Raw genomic sequence first — 15902 nt, forward strand, 5'->3', positions numbered from 1 at the left:
GCCTGTTCAAGAACTATCTTGAATAAAAGTAATAAAAGTGAGTATCATTGTCTTGTTCCAATGCTTAAGAGAAACATTTCAGTTTTATCCTGTTCAGTATGTTGAATGTAAATTGTGTATTATGTTGAGGTATATTTCTTTTATACTTAACTTGAGGTATTTTATCATGAAGGAATGTTGAATTTTATGAACTGCTTCTTCTGCATCTAATGAGATGATCATGGTTTTTGTACTTTGTTTTGTTGAGGTAATATATCACGTTTATTGATTTGCCTATGTTAAACTATCCTTGTATCTCTAGGATAAATCCCACTTGATCATAGTAAATGCTCCTTTAAGTGTTTGTGGATTGAGTTTGCCAGTATTTTGTTGAGGATTTTTGCATCTATGTTCATCAGAGATATTGACCTATAATTTTCTTTTTACATGTTTGTCCTTGTCTGGTTTTGGTATCAGGGTAAGAATTCATTCATGAAATTTTTTATCTTTGAGATAATAGATTTTTATTATTTCTGTCTTTGTTGAAGATAGAAAAAATAATTTGATAATTTTTATTTTTATCTTTGTTGAATTTTTTCTTCATATTGTGAATTATTTTTCTGATTTAGTAAAATTATCTCTCTGTACGTTCTTGTATCTCATTGTGTTTCCTTAAGATCATTATTTTGAATTCCCTTTCTGGCATTTTATTGATTTCTTTTTTATTGGAGTCAGATACTAGAGAGCTGTGTTCCTTTGGTGGTATCACATTTTATTGCTTTTCCATGTTTCTTGTGTCCATGAGTTAATGTCTGTGCCTCCAGTGGAATAATTACCTCTTCTATGCAAACTTTCTAGAGTGGTTTTCATAAAAAAAGGCTTTCACCGATGACTCATGCCTGTAATCCCAGCACTTTGGGAGGCAGAGGCGGGTGGATCACGAGGTCAAGAGATCGAGACCATCCTGGTCAACATGGTGGAACCCCGTCTCTACTAAAAATACAAAAAATTAGCTGGGCACGGTGGCGCGTGCCTGTAATTCCAGCTACTCAGGAGGCTGAGGCAGGAGAATTGCCTGAATCCAGGAAGCGGAGGTTGCAGTGAGCCGAGATGGCTCCATTGCACTCCAGCCTGGGTAACAAGAGCGAAACTCCGTCTCAAAAAAAAAAAAAAAAAAAAAAAAAAAGGCTTTCACTTGCAGTTAGGGTTAGTGTTACAGTTGGGAGGGGTGTGGTGACTTTGTTTCTGAATAGATGCAGTGGTATGGTCTCCATGCAGCTTCTAAAGCTATGTTCAATGTCTGCAATAACTGTGGGCACCTCAGTAGCTTAAGCTGTAGAAATCTGTAGTAGCAGGTGGTGGCATAGATTGTTAATATTTTCAGTGTCAAGGGCTTTGGCATCCTCCTATTCATATTTTTTTCATAATGGGGAGACTTAGCCAAGGGGATTATTCTTTGTTTCAGATATGACATGATCTACAAGCAAGTGTAGCGTTGCTCAGTTCTAGGTGCAGGTAACCACAGTCTTATGCCCAGGGTCTTTCCAACCTAGTGTGACACTTGGGTCTTAGGCTACAGATTCACTCTCTGTGCTAGGGTTGACTATAGGCTTCCCACAGGGCCAGGATTTGTGATTTTGAGGCACTACTCTACAAGCTTAGTCCCAGCTCTGAGTGGCTTAACTTCAGGAAAGAAGGAGTGCAGGGATGTTTGGACCCAGACAGCAGGTATGCCCCTGATTCGACAACATGAGCCAGTAGGACTCAGTGGCAACTTGGATCCCAGGGAATGAGGCACCATGTAGTAGTGAGTCTTGACTCTTGGATGTTGGGACTTGATCAGTGTCTTAGACTCTTAAAGACCACATGTAGCAGCAGTACTCCAGCATGGCAAAGCACAGCTGTTACTTGCTTCCTGAGTGGGGGCAGGACACAGCACAGTGATGACTGTACTCTACAAGGAGGGGTATCTTAGCAGCTCTGACTCTAAGCAGGTGGGCCAGCTCCAGGGAAACAGCACATTAGAGTTGTTTGCCCTGTAGGGGAGAGTGTCTCAGATCAGTCCAGCCACTGCTGTCTTTTCCTAGGATGTGGGTTGTCACATCAGCTCAGCCTTGGGATGTACAGCTGCTCATTTGCGCGATGGCACCAGTTCACCAGGGGGCAATGTGCCACTTCAGCTCAGGCCTGGAGGACATGACTTTTCTGGGCAGCTCAGGTACCATTTCCCTGAGATGAAGTGTGCTACTTCGGTTAAGTAATGGGGTGCATGACTGCTCTGAGTGGCCAATGTACTGCTTTCCCAGGAGTCAGGGTGCTGCTTCAGCACCAGCCTGAAAGGGAGGAAGGAAGGTAGATGAAGTGACTCTACCTTCACAAGGCCCCATGGGGAAGAGAGGGACAGTTGCTGGCAGCTCGGCTTGGAGATGCTGGGCCACTGGGTTGGGTGGTTCAACGGTGGCTTAACCTCAGTGATGAAGAAGTATTATAGCTACGCACTCCCAGAGCAAGACCCACTGCAGCCAGAGTTCCAATTCCAAGATGGCATAGTGCAGTAGCTGTAGAGGCCACAGAGGGCAGAGCATATTGTTCTTTTCTTTTTCTTTTTTTTGAGACAGAGTTTCGCTCTTGTTACCCAGGCTGGAGTGCAATGGCGCGATCTCGGCTCACCGCAACCTCCGCCTCCTGGGTGCCGGCAATTCTCCTGCCTCAGCCTCCTGAGTAGCTGGGATTACAGGCACATGCCACCATGCCCAGCTAATTTTTTGTATTTTTAGTAGAGACGGGGTTTCACCATGTTGACCAGGATGGTCTTGATCTCTTGACCTCGTGATCCACCTGCCTCAGCCTCCCAAAGTGCTGGGATTACAGGCTTGAGCCACTGCGCTGGCCTTGTTTGTTCTTTTCTTTTTTTTTTTTCAAATTTTTAAATTTTTAATTGTGGGTACATATTGTGAGTGTATATATTTATCAACAGGTGAAAGAAGAAAAATTATATAATTATATTAACATATTCAGAAGGCAAATTTGACAAAATTCCACAGATATTGATGATTAAAAACTCTCAGCAATAGAGAGTAATTACTTCATCTTGATAAAGAACATGTATAAAAATCTAATTGTTAACATCATATTAAATAGTGAAAGACTAAATGCTTTCCCCCTAATATTGGGAAAGATGTGTGCTCTTAACACTCTTTCTTTTTTTTTTTGGCAATTATACTTTAAGTTCTGGGGTACATGTGCAGATCTTGCAGGATTGTTACATGGGTATACACACGCCATGGTGGTTTGCTGCCTCCATCCCCCCATCACCTACATTAGGTATTTCTCCTGATGTTATTCCTCCCCAATCTCCCCACCCCTTGCTATCCCTCCCCAGATCCCAACCCCCCAACATACCCCAGTGTATGATGTTCCTCTCCCTGTGTCCATGTGTTCTCATTGTTCAACGCCCACTTATGAGTGAGAACATGCAATGTTTGGTTTTCTGTTCTTTTTTTTTTTAAATTTTTATTGCATTTTAGGTTTTGGGGTACATGTGCAGATCATGCAAGATAGTTGCATAGGTACACACATGGCAGTGTGTTTTGCTGCCGTCTTCCCCTTCACCCACATTTGGCATTTCTCCCCAGGCTATCCCTCCCCTTCCCCCCCCCCGCTGTCCCTCCCCTATTCCCCCTAGTAGACCCCAGTGTGTAGTACTCCCTTCCCTGTGTCCATGTGTTTGTTCTTTTCTTAAGGGAGCATGACTATGTGGACTTCAGCCAGGTCCCTCACCTGGGACTTAGCTTCTGTGAGGACTACACGAGACTCCATGGGTGAGGTCTCTAGCTGTTCAAGGTGTTGCTGGGGCATGCTGGGTTCCTCTTGCTGACCTTCCGACCCTAGAGAGAAGTTCCTCCCTGTTCCCAGCTGATCCCACTTGTGTGATGGGTGGTGAAGACCAGGTGTTTTGTTTCTATTTCTATGTGGTCATTCCAAGTTTCTTGCTATCCAGGGTTTCTGCAACTTCTCTGTTGTAGTCTGGTACTCTGTCTCAGTTATTATTTTTTCTTCTTTTGTTTTTAATAGTTTTGTTTTTTTTTCTATATGGCGATGGGGGTTCCCTATGTTGTCCAGGCTGTTCTCGAGCTCCAGAGCTCAAGTGATCCACCCACCTTGGCCTCCCAGAGTGCTGGGATTGCAGGCATGAGCCATCGCACCTAGCTCAGTTATTTTTGTTAAAGTGTAGTTGTTAATTCTTGTTGTGGCTGTCTTTGTGAAGGGGACGAGAGCTAGGGTCTTCTAGTTGGCCTGCTACTGATGTCACTCTTAAGGTATTTATCTTTAGAAGTCCAGTGCTAGAGATTTGTAAGCTACTTATATTTCTGCCTAGAATTCCTAAAGTCTCTCATTTTATTTCTAGATTATAAATTCCATTGATAGAGCCCTTATAAATATAACATTAAGAAGTTGAGCATTACCTCTAGGCCAAAGCAATTTACTGTTAAAAAATCTGATTAATTTCAACACAATCAACCAGATGTCAGAAGATTTCAGTGCTGCTGATAGATGCTGACAGGTGAGGAAATTAAAATCAGAGAGGGAAGCAATTAAATCCTGGCAAACATTACTTTAATGAGACAACCAAATCATAAGCTATGGAGTTTCTTGTATTCTTGATAAGTATCTTAGGGTGGCAGGTGAGAGTGCACTTAAAATTGTATGTGGTATTTGATGATGGGAATGGAGTAGAGTCCATATTTGTCATCTGATTCCTTTCAGTCACTTCTGGGGACAGACTTCCATGTTTAAAACATTGTTTTATTTTAACAAATGTTAGTATAAATAATCCTCTTACTACTACCTCTGTTGCCACATGAAACTTATAAAAATGACCAAATAATTCTTGGCCTTTTCACAGTGGTTTGGGATAACCATAGTCAAGACCTGTGAAAAGAGAAACACAAAAATGTGTATTTTATGCAACTTTGAATCAAAAGTTTTGATAATCACAGCACTAAAACCGGAATCCAGTTCCTCAATCCACATTTCATTATTCTCTTCAATATGATGTCCCCTACTCAGAATGAATATATGGGACAACAGGGCTAATGAGGTGCCAGTTTATTGACCTAGTGGGGTTTTTATAAGATACTGTCATATTGCTTATTTGTACTATTGTGCTTACAAGATATTAAGTATTTTGAGTTAGCTTTATACTTGTTTAATACCACTTGGAATTTTTGTTCATAATATTAAGATAACCATCGTAGGGTTGCTTACTTTTTCTGTGGGATGTGGTGGTAAATTCAAAGAATGCCATGGTTTGTGAAAAACCCCTAGCAACTGATCTCTGCGCTTTTTCATTTCCCACATACTTCCATTTTCCTCTGCTTCTTCCTTGCTCCCTGCCATTTTTCTTGCTTCTCTCTCTTTCTTTATTGTGTTATCTTCATTTATTCCATCCTGTTTTCCTCTAAAATATAGTTGCTTCTGAAAAACTGCTTCTGAGGGCGAGCATATTTTTGAGAGGAGAGAGGATGAATGGTTTGACAAATGACGCAGACATGTCATCAGCAATTAGTTGTAAAACACACCGAGAGGTAGCCAAGGATAACTGGCTTCATTACCAAAAGTCTAGAGTGGGATTTTTCAGTTGTCCCAGATCTCTGCATGGAATTATGGAAAACTCCATTGCATTATGAAATATTCAGGAGCTACTGAGGATACATGCCAGTCAATCCATGTGAAGAGGGCTGGTGAACTTCTTAGCTAGAAAGGCTTCAGCTTTCCTATTGCTTAAAGTGAGACTTACTGGTGAAGGATTTGTATTGGTCTCTTCTCACGCTGCTGTAAAGAACTGCCCAAGACCATGTAATTTATAAAGAGAGAGGCTTAATTGAATCAGAGTTCCACATTGCTGCGGAGGCCTCAGGAGACTTATAATCATGGCAAAAAGCAAAGGAGAAGCAAGCACCTTCTTCACAGAGTGGCAGGACAGCGTGAGTGCCAGCAGTGAAATGCCAGACACTTATAAAACCATCAGATCTCATGAGACTCACTTGCTATCATGAGAACAGCATGGGAGAAACTCCCCCCATGATTGGATTACTTCCATCTGGTATCGTCCTTGACTCACGGGGATTATGGTGATTACAATTCAAGATGAGATTTTTGCTGGGGACACAGCCAAACCGTATCAGACTCATCCCAAAAACTCACTGGTGCAGACTTACTTATATGGCTGGGCTTCAACACTGCCCAGAGATGTTGCATCTTGAAACTTTCCTGGTGAGATCTGAGAAAGTGTTCATGGTAACACTGCATTGAACACTCCTTTTGCCCTAGCTTAGTAATGTATCACCTTCTGGTTAGACCACAGATGTGAAGCCTACTCTTCTCCTTTCACTTGTTAGTAAAGCAGAACTTAGAACTAAGTGTGCTTTAGTGCTTTGACATCAAATGTTCTGTGTTGTGCACTCAGTTTCACTTTCCTGAGGTTATTTAGTGATCCTCTTCAAATAGCACACTCCCAATTGGGAGGCTACATCATGCAGTAGCAGCGTGCTTACTGATTTCGGTATCAAGACCGTGTTACATTTTTATCTACTTCATGTTAACCATGTGAATGTTGAAGTTTGGTTTCTGTGTTTGTAAAATTTGGGTAATAAGATCTCATTGGAGTTATGAAGGGGATGGTTTGAGACGTAATGGTCATGTGATTTTTTCCAAACTATAAAAGCACGATGTTAAAAGATGATTAATGTTTTCATTTTGGTGGTAGATGGCAAGTTTCTTGCAGGGCAAGGGCATCTGATCAACCATACTCTTTTTTTTTTTTATATATATAAACCTTTATTATAAGTTCAGGGGTGTAGTATCCATGTTCTTTTCTTAACCTGATTTGAGCCCTTTGTGAAAACAGGACATTTTATCAAAACTTCCTAGAAGTCTTATACTTTTCAACAAATCTATCCCTTCTACTAAAACAAATTTGCTTTGTTTTTGGAGTCTGGTTGAAAACTCCAACTCTCTGAACCCAAGGCATGATTATAGGCACAAAGTTGAAAATGATGTGTGATTCACCAGCAGATCTTTCAACAAAAGCAGTATCTGTTTTGCTTTTTAGGGGTCAAGGGAATATTTGATTTTAAAATCTTGATCCCTTTTCTTTTGAGAGAAAAGTTTTTGGGCTGTCTCTTGTTAGATGGAGTCATATGAGAGTGACCCCACAATAGATAAATATTGTGGTGTTTTAAAATTAGGAAATGTAAGTGAAATTAATATTCCAGCCAGAGATATTCTCTTGCCTCATGTGCTTGTAATGTAATATTTTGATCATATAAATATGGATTTATGGGAAGAAATGTTATCACTGCTATCTATAACCATATATATGGAATAATGGAGGGAAATCGTATTTAAAAAGTTTAAGGGCAGCTTTGGCTATGGAGTATATATCATAATCTTCATTTACATATAAAAAATTGACTTTCATGGAGTTTAGCTTGCCTAAGGCCATTGGTAGAAGGAAATCTGACTGGTTTTAAATCCTATGTTCTTTTCCCATTTCCTCATTTCAGTCAAATGGCTAGTTTTACTTTATTTTCTCTCTCCACCAAGACTTGTGAATTAAGACAATGAGTTGTTATTTATCCTTGTCTTTTCTCAGCCCAATAACCCAGGAAAAACTAAAGTAGAAAGGAAGGATTATTGGACCAGCAGGCAGAGCCTTTGGCTCCAAGTTCGTGCTCTGCCAAATACTAAACTGTATAGTCTTGGGCAAATTACTTACCTTCTCTGAACTTCAGTTTCTACAACTATAGATGTGGACAGTAATATTCATTTCATATGGTATTTGTGAGGTTAATCATGAGGATGGTGTTAGCTCCCTTCTCATCCTTTCTGTCCCTCTTTGAGCTTCTGTTCCTTCACCTATGAAGTGAATAGAATCATCCCTTCCTGCTTCTTCATCTGGTTCCTGTGGGGTGAAATGAATGTGAAAATGTTTTGTAAAACAAGAAACCACTATGTAGATATAAAAGGTTGCGACTGTTAATGAATAAAGATAGGCTTATTGTCTGGAAGTAATTTTCACTTATTTCATTTGCAGATACTAGCATTGCAGTTGGCTGAACCTTGTGTCCACTGTGCATTCCAGGAGCCAGCTATCTGAGGTAAGAGAGGAGCAGTGTCTTCATGTTTATGAAACGCTAATAGGCATCTGAACCGGTAATGCTGATTTTACTCCCAATAGAAGAAATACAAAAAGGTACTTTATGAGGAACGGAACTGAAAAATGACCAAGAAACTGAGCTGAACACTCTTTACATTTTTGTCTTTTTGATTTAAGTTTTCCCTTTTAATTCACAGCCCTTAAGGTTTAATACCAAAACCCAAAATCTGGGCCACACAGAAGATTCAGATTTAATGTATATTTTAAGTGTCCATAAAATACAATAGAGTAGAATGTTCTTACCCATTATTTTATTGTATCCTCAACTAGTATGTGGCAGGAGTGCTCTTTACCTGGTTTCCTAGCCCTTGATTAAGTGTGTTTTTCACTATATTATGCTGCCAGTATTACCTGGCTCTGAAGGGGACAAGTATTTCTAGTTGGGTCAGTCAGTGTCTCTTAGCTGCCAAACAAAATAATCTCAAAAAGATAGAATCCAAGACTGCAACAAAAAAATCCTAAGAACACAGAAATTGAGTTAGTCTTTTGAAACCCTGGTTCCGTTGTATCTGAATGCCACTCTACTGGGGGACCAGTGGGAAAGGACATCAGGCTTTGGTAGAAGAATACATTCCTCTTGAGTTTGCCATGAAAATGGAGGCCAATGAAAGAAACAATTTTTAAAGGAAGCATCATGATTGTAAAATTTGCCAGATACAGTTTTTCTCCTATAGTTAACCTGCTGTTATCTGTACCTCCTAACAAGCTCTACTGTGTTTTATGTAATGTTTCAGAAGTCAGCCAAAAAGAGGTGAAGTAGTCAATCTATAGAATAGTAACTCTGTAGAAGATTTAACATCTTTATTTAAAGTACTATACACATGTTTTCTGCTGAGTATTTTGTTAATTCCTTTGGTATATTACACCCACGATCTTGAACTGCAACCATGGCTTTAGTCACACAGACCTTTGAGAAAAATAGAGTCGGTGGGTATTGCCCTGTTATTTGTAGGAATCAGAAAATTTAGAATCGAGAGGAAATTAAGATGTTGGGTTTACATGAATTTGGAAGCTATTATCATATATATAAAATAAGAACACATGTGCAAACAAGGCAGGTTATGTATGGAATATGAAATCTCTATAATTAAGTCCGATATAGCAGCCACTTGTTATTTCGATTTTCTTCTCATTCTTACAAAAAAAAAAAGATCATTGTTATTATTTTATTAATTAATTATTTATTTTTTTCAGGTGGAGTATAAGCTAGTTTACCCAGCAAGTTTTCTTTTTATTTTTAATTTATTAATTTTTAATTTTACTTTAAGTTCTGTGATACATGTGCAGAATATGCAGGTTTGTTACATAGGTGTACATGTGCCTTGGTGGTTTGCTGTGCCCATCAACCCATCATCTAGGTTTTAAGGCCCACATGCATTGGATATTTGTCCTAATACTCTTCCTCCCCTTGTCCCCCAATCCCCTGACCAGCCCCTATGTGTGATGTTCCCCTCTCTGTGTTCATGTGTTGTCATTGTTTAACTCCCACTTATGAGTGAGAGTTGTTTGGAAGCCATCATTCTCAGCAAACTAACACAGGAACAGAGAACACTGTTTTTAAAATATGTAGTAGCAAACAATGTAAGAATGGCTCTTGTGCATCTTTTATTTCTTTCCTAGTCCACAAAATAACCCTGCAAAAACTTCTCCCTAATGTTTTATTTTTATGGATACGTATATCAGGAAAGAATGTAATGTAGATACCTACTATCATAGTTTTTGATGGCTCTGTGAGGCAGAGATCTAACTTGTTCATTTAGAAACTGCAATTATCACACTAACCTTCCCTCTGATGCTAAATATTAATCGAATAAGCTTTGAAAAGTAGTTAACTCTGTTCCCACTGAAACCCATCTTGAAACTATAAAGAGGAGTTTTAAGCAAGCCTTAAAAGGTTAAAAAAAAAGATTACTCTCAAGAAAGATGAATTTTCTCTCTTTCTGTTTTCGTTATATTTCAGAGGTGGGGATGGTGGAAAGGGAATGATAGAAACCTCTCAAGTAACCTTTGGGAGGTGGAGAAATAACTATTCTGAGGGCATGCTGTAGAAATTTAAAATAATCTTGTGGCAATAGTTGGTATCAGTGGCAGTCATGAAGAAAGAATAACAGTTTCAATAAATAATAACAAGACTTGACAGTAAATGTGTCGACAGGTACCCACTTAATGAGCGTAATCATTGTTTTTCTCTGCTCTCAACGTTGATCCACTGACTGCGGTGTGTTCTCTGTCCCATTTCCAAACCAAATCTATTTAAAGCTGCACTCCATGGAATCTGAAACAGTATACCCTGTTGACTATTTCGAGCTGATGCCTAATGTTCTTTAATAGGCAAAATCTGTACTTGAAGGAGAACAGGCTTCTGGCCTCTTGTAGACGGTTGATTATTCCTGTTTCCACAGGGTGATTCATTAGCAAGGATGAATGATACCCAATTAAATCTCATGGGCTTGTCTATATTGCCAGAGTAAATTGTTTATTATAATTCGGTGGAAACAGTCCTAGTCTGCCTTAAATAAAATTAATCAGTTACTGTTTTTTGAAGTGGAGGTAGAGGCAGTGGTATAAGTGAAATTATTTCTGTAGTAACCTGGATAGAATCACATAGTTTTTGGGAGCAAAGCAATATGTTGTGTGTTATGTGCACCAGAAGCCCTGAGAATCCTATTCTAATGCCAGCTGTAATGTCAACTGGCTGTGTCACCTGGGCAAGTTACCTTTCCTAGTTGCACCAGTTGATTATGGCATTACTTCTGGTTAAATGTTCTCTTATATATAATTTTACTATCTAGCCAGTTGCTTTTCTCTCCTGGTACCATGTTTCCAAAATCTCAGGACAGTCCTGTGACTCTACTACACAGCCACCGTGGGAATACAGTTATTCTTTTCCTTAGCTTTTGCTTCTTTTATGTACCAGAAATGCAGTTAATGACTTGTATTCTGTATACTATAAGAATGGGCATTTATACACTGGTAGTCCCTTACCCCAGCAACTTGCAATTCCTCATTAGGGAAGAAAAGCCATCTTCCCCCATGTTCCTTTACTCTGTGACATTGTTCCCTGATCTGGGTCATATTAGAGTATCTGGTAAACATCCCCCTATTGAGACTGTTAGGAGGAAGTGGATGCTTCTTTCATTATTTGATTATTCCAGAGCAAATCATTGGATCTGTAAAGGGAGATCAGAATGTCAAAGCCACAGGGGACTTTGTGACGTAATCTAACCAAATTCTTTCATTTCAGAGATGGAAATTCTGGTGACTGGGAGGGAATCTGATTAGTCTTAAGTGTTGTTGACTGATCTTGGACTAGAATTCTTCTGACTCCCTAGTTGTATCTTTCTTTAAGTAGAGAAATCTTCTATAAACTGTCCTTTCTCTTTTGAGTTTTTAAAACTCCCCTATCCTCTAGGGAAAACCAATTTCATTTTTAGCATTTAAGGACGTGAGATGTCCTTAAAACTCAGATGGACTCCAGGTATCTTTATTAATTTCATGAAGATGTGGCACAGAGGGTTCCGGCTGGCTTCTGCTCTCATGTTTATTAAAAGACTGTGGATTCCCTTGCAGTTCTTCCTGTAAGAGCTTATTTGACACTGACATCATCACTCTCCTCCACCCGCCTCCTGCCCTTTTCTGAACCAGTGAATTATAGGAATCTGAGAGTGAGCTCCTAGCTGGCTGTTTACTGCACATAGTGGGGGAACATTAAAAAAGAGAAGACAGGCCGGGCGCGGTGGCTCAAGCCTGTAATCCCAGCACTTTGGGAGGCCGAGGCGGGTGGATCACCAGGTCAAGAGATCGAGACCATCCTGGTCAACATGGTGAAACCCCGTCTCTACTAAAAATACAAAAAATTAGCTGGGCATGGTGGCGCGTGCCTGTAATCCCAGCTATTCAGGAGACTGAGGCAGGAGTATTGCCTGAACCCAAGAGGAGGAGGTTGTGGTGAGCCAAGATCGCGCCATTGCACTCCAGCCTGGGTAACAAGACCAAAAACTCTGTCTCAGAAAAAAAAAAAAAAAAAAGAGAGAAGACAGATGAGGGATTTAATAAGCAAGAGGGCAGAAAAATCCTAGCCAATGCAATGAAGTCTAGTTCAAGGCCTGCAATTCCCTGTTGCTGCGCTACACAGTATTAATAGCAGCTTCTCTCACTCTTTCAGACCCTTCTCTCTTATTTCAGGCCCTTCTGCCTTATTCTTGTGGGAGTGGGCTAGAACTGGGAAACAGCTAGTATAATCATTGCCAAAATGAAACTCCTATGTACATGGGGACTTCCAGGTCTGGAGAAGAGTGAGAAGAGTGTAGTAATTGTTGTCCATCTGATAGAAGATAACTTAGAGACCACTGGACCTAAGCACTTACCTTGATCCTCCTAGTACTGAAGTTCAAAGAGTAGAAATCATTGCTAAGTCTGAGGTTCAAATCCTGGCTCTAATTAATTTGCTATGAGTTTAGTGAATGCCTTTTTTCTGAGCTGCACTTTCTCCATCTGTGAGATGGGAGGAGGAGGGTGGCATAGGTGATGTCACATGAACCACAACTCCAATTTTCATGAATTTCAGATTTGCCCAAGGACCCATAGGGAATTTGCAGCCAAGCCACGTCTTGAATTCAGAGCCTGTTTTTCTGATTTGAGATGGTCATCATTGTAAGTTCTACTACTCATACTTGCAGCGTTCAGCCTTGTTTTATTAAATTTACTTCTTCTTTTTTATTTGACGTCCCATTCTGTCCAGGGACCTACCTAAAGTAGTAGTTCTCTATTTTTGAGACTGAGTCTTGCTCTGTCGCCCAGTCTGGAGTGCAGTGGCACAATCTCAGTTCACTGCAACCTGTACCTCCCGAGTTCAAGCAATTCTCCTGTCTCAGCCTCCCACGTAGCTGGGACTACAAGTGCACGACACCATGCCTGGCTAGGTTTTGCATTTTTGTTGTTGTTGTTGTTGAAACGGGTTTTCACCAAATTAGGCTGGTCTTGAACTCCTGATCTTAGGAGTCCTCCTGCCTTGGCCTCCCAAAGTGCTGGGATTACAGGTTTGAGCCATTGTGCATGGCCCAAAGTAGTAGTTCTTGGTGTATGCATGTGTATATTTGTGTGCGCATGTGCATACACATGAGCCTGTGTTTGGGGCAGACATGAGGATTATGGAATTTACAGAAACTCAGATGAATTTTTGAAATAGTTGGAATATGCGGAACTTCAGAAAATGGTATCGACAAGTTTAGGAGGTTTGTAGATGCTCTCTGAAGGTCATCCATGAGTTAAGCAAAAGTTTTTTCTATATGGGAAGTATGAGTTGACATTTGAGTGACATACATTTCCTTTTGCTGTTGGATTTTCCCCATAGATCACCTTTTGTTGTATTCTGAGTGTTAGGCTCATTTCGTAGCATGACTCTTGGCGTGTATGTGTCTCAAACTATTAAGTGATATTTTAATATTGAAACTCTTAGTCTACTTCATTCATTCATTCATTCATGCACTCAAATGCAGTTTTAATCCAGAATATGCTAAATGCTAGACATCTCAATACATTATTGTATATAATCCTATGAAATAGAAAATTGTTTTTCCCATTTGTAGGTGCTCAGAGAGGTTGAATAATTTTGCCCAAAGTTTTACAGCTAATAAATACAAAGTCTTGCTTTAAATCCATATTTACTCCAAAATATGCGAATGCCTCCAGAGATAACGTTGAAAACAAATAGGAGCAATGATACAAGTTCATAAATCATGGACATTTCTGGTAGAAAATGGTAGATGGGCCCCAGAGGAATACAGAGAATGTGTACTCTGGGAGTTCAGGGAGGGACAAGATCACATATTATGAATCACTTTATATAATAATCCATTAACTACATGTTTATCTGGCTCCTTACGGTAGAATTAAAAAATGTTAGAAAATCATACGAAACACATTATACATATCTCAGTGTTTTTCTTGTTCTTCAAACTTCTTTCTGTCAGGTTAGTGCTCTCAATATCTTTATTTGGCGAGTGAGATTATGAGACAAAGAGTAGTTAGGGTCATAGCGCCCTGATCATGCTGAGGTTTCAACTGCATTGGAATTCTGGTGCTTTGGGGCATCTGCTTCATTTTTTTCCTCCCCTGTTATATTGAGCATGAGACTTTTAACAGAGATAACTTCTGACCATGCACAGATCAGCACAAATGCAGATGTGAGCAGCTAGAATTTGGATCCTGCCAAGCTGTAATGGCTGCCACATGTGTGAAGCTAAAACTTAGTGCTCGATGACCCACTGTGAGTGTGTGTAGGGGCCAGAAGAGTGAAAGCCAGTGTCAGCGATGGAAGAGGCCTCGGAGTTTGTCAGCGGCAATACCTTCACCTTGCAGATGCAGAAATGGGGCGTCTAGAAAGGGGCAAGACTTACTAAAATTTACGTAGCAGGTTCACTGCTCCCTGAGAACTATGGCAAAACAAGAACTAGGCTTTCTACCGGCAGTCTACAGTAGATCTATTTGTATTTCCCACCTTTCCTTTGGCATATACACATACTGATAGTCTTGACAGGCAGATAACCCTGTATTTGAAGGTCTGCATGATTAGTTGTGTGGCCTTGGATAAGGTACATAATTTACTTGGGTCTCAGGTTTGTTGTCTATAAAATAGAAACCATACCCTTTTTATTTCCTTTTTTATTTTTATTTATTTATTTTTAGATGGAGTCTCACTCGTGTTGCCCAGGCTGGAGTGCAATGGTGTGACCTTAGCTCACTGCAATTTCCGCCTCCTGGATTCAAGTGATTCTCCTGCCTCAGCTTCTGCACTATCTAGGATTACAGGCACCTGCCACCACACTCGGCTAATTTTTTTTTTTTTTTTTTTGTATTTTTAGTAGAGAGGAGGTTTACCATTTTGGCCAGCCTGGTCTTGAATTCCTGACCCTAGGTGTTCCACCTGCCTCAGCCTCCCAAAGTGCTGGCATTACAGGTGTGATCCCCTGTGCCTGGCCCACACCATACCCTTTTAACAGGAATATTGTGAGGGTAAATGAAATAGCAGTATGCTGTTCAATATACAGAGATATTATTACTCATCTGATTAATAATCCTTATCAAAGCCCAATGAAACAGGCGCAAATGTTCTGCCTTGAAAGATTCTATTTCCTAACTTCATCTTGACGCTTGTAAGGCTCTTGCTTCTCAAAGTCTGGTCTGAGGACCAGAAGCATCAACATTACCTGGGAGCTTGTTAGAAATGCAAATCTCAGATCATATTCTCGACCTTCTGAATCAGAGTCTGTATTTTAACAAGGTCCCCAGGTAGTTCATGTGCTCATTAGTGTTTGAGAAACATTCATTTAGGCCCTTGACCTATTTCAAGGCTATTGCCATGACATGCTGACAATGACTGGTACGCTGCCAGCATTCTTGGGGCATGCTGTACTATGCCTTGAGATAGTGGGGGCCAGCTGGGGGAGGATCTTGTGAAGTCAATCCCTGGGAATAATGGAAGACTGGACTGAAGGAAACCAGCAGTCTTTATCTTTTTAACACCCATCAGTTCCTCAGAAGTACTATTCAGAAGGGGTCAAACTGGGATTGGATTCTAAGTCTTTCTGATCCAGAGTCCATGTTCTTTTCATTAAACCATGATGTCTCAGTCAAGAGGAATGCTGGGCTGTGGGTGATAACTCTTCATTCCCTGTAGTGCTTTGTGAATATTTCCACACTG

At 40.2% G+C, this 15902-nt stretch overlaps 1 protein-coding gene across 25 annotated transcripts in view; it reads left to right on the forward strand.

The window, feature by feature from the left end:
• LPP (LIM domain containing preferred translocation partner in lipoma) overlaps positions 1–15902 on the forward strand; it is a 745086-nt gene that overhangs the window by 194259 nt on the left and 534925 nt on the right. For all 25 annotated transcript variants that reach the window (XM_035276043.3, XM_078350484.1, XM_078350478.1 and 22 more), the window contains one exon: positions 8078–8141. The gene's annotated coding sequence lies outside the window, so the exon portion shown is untranslated. The remainder of the gene's footprint in view (positions 1–8077; positions 8142–15902) is intronic.

This window comes from Callithrix jacchus, chromosome 15 (assembly GCF_049354715.1).
Source record: "Callithrix jacchus isolate 240 chromosome 15, calJac240_pri, whole genome shotgun sequence".
NCBI lineage: Eukaryota > Metazoa > Chordata > Mammalia > Primates > Cebidae > Callithrix > Callithrix jacchus.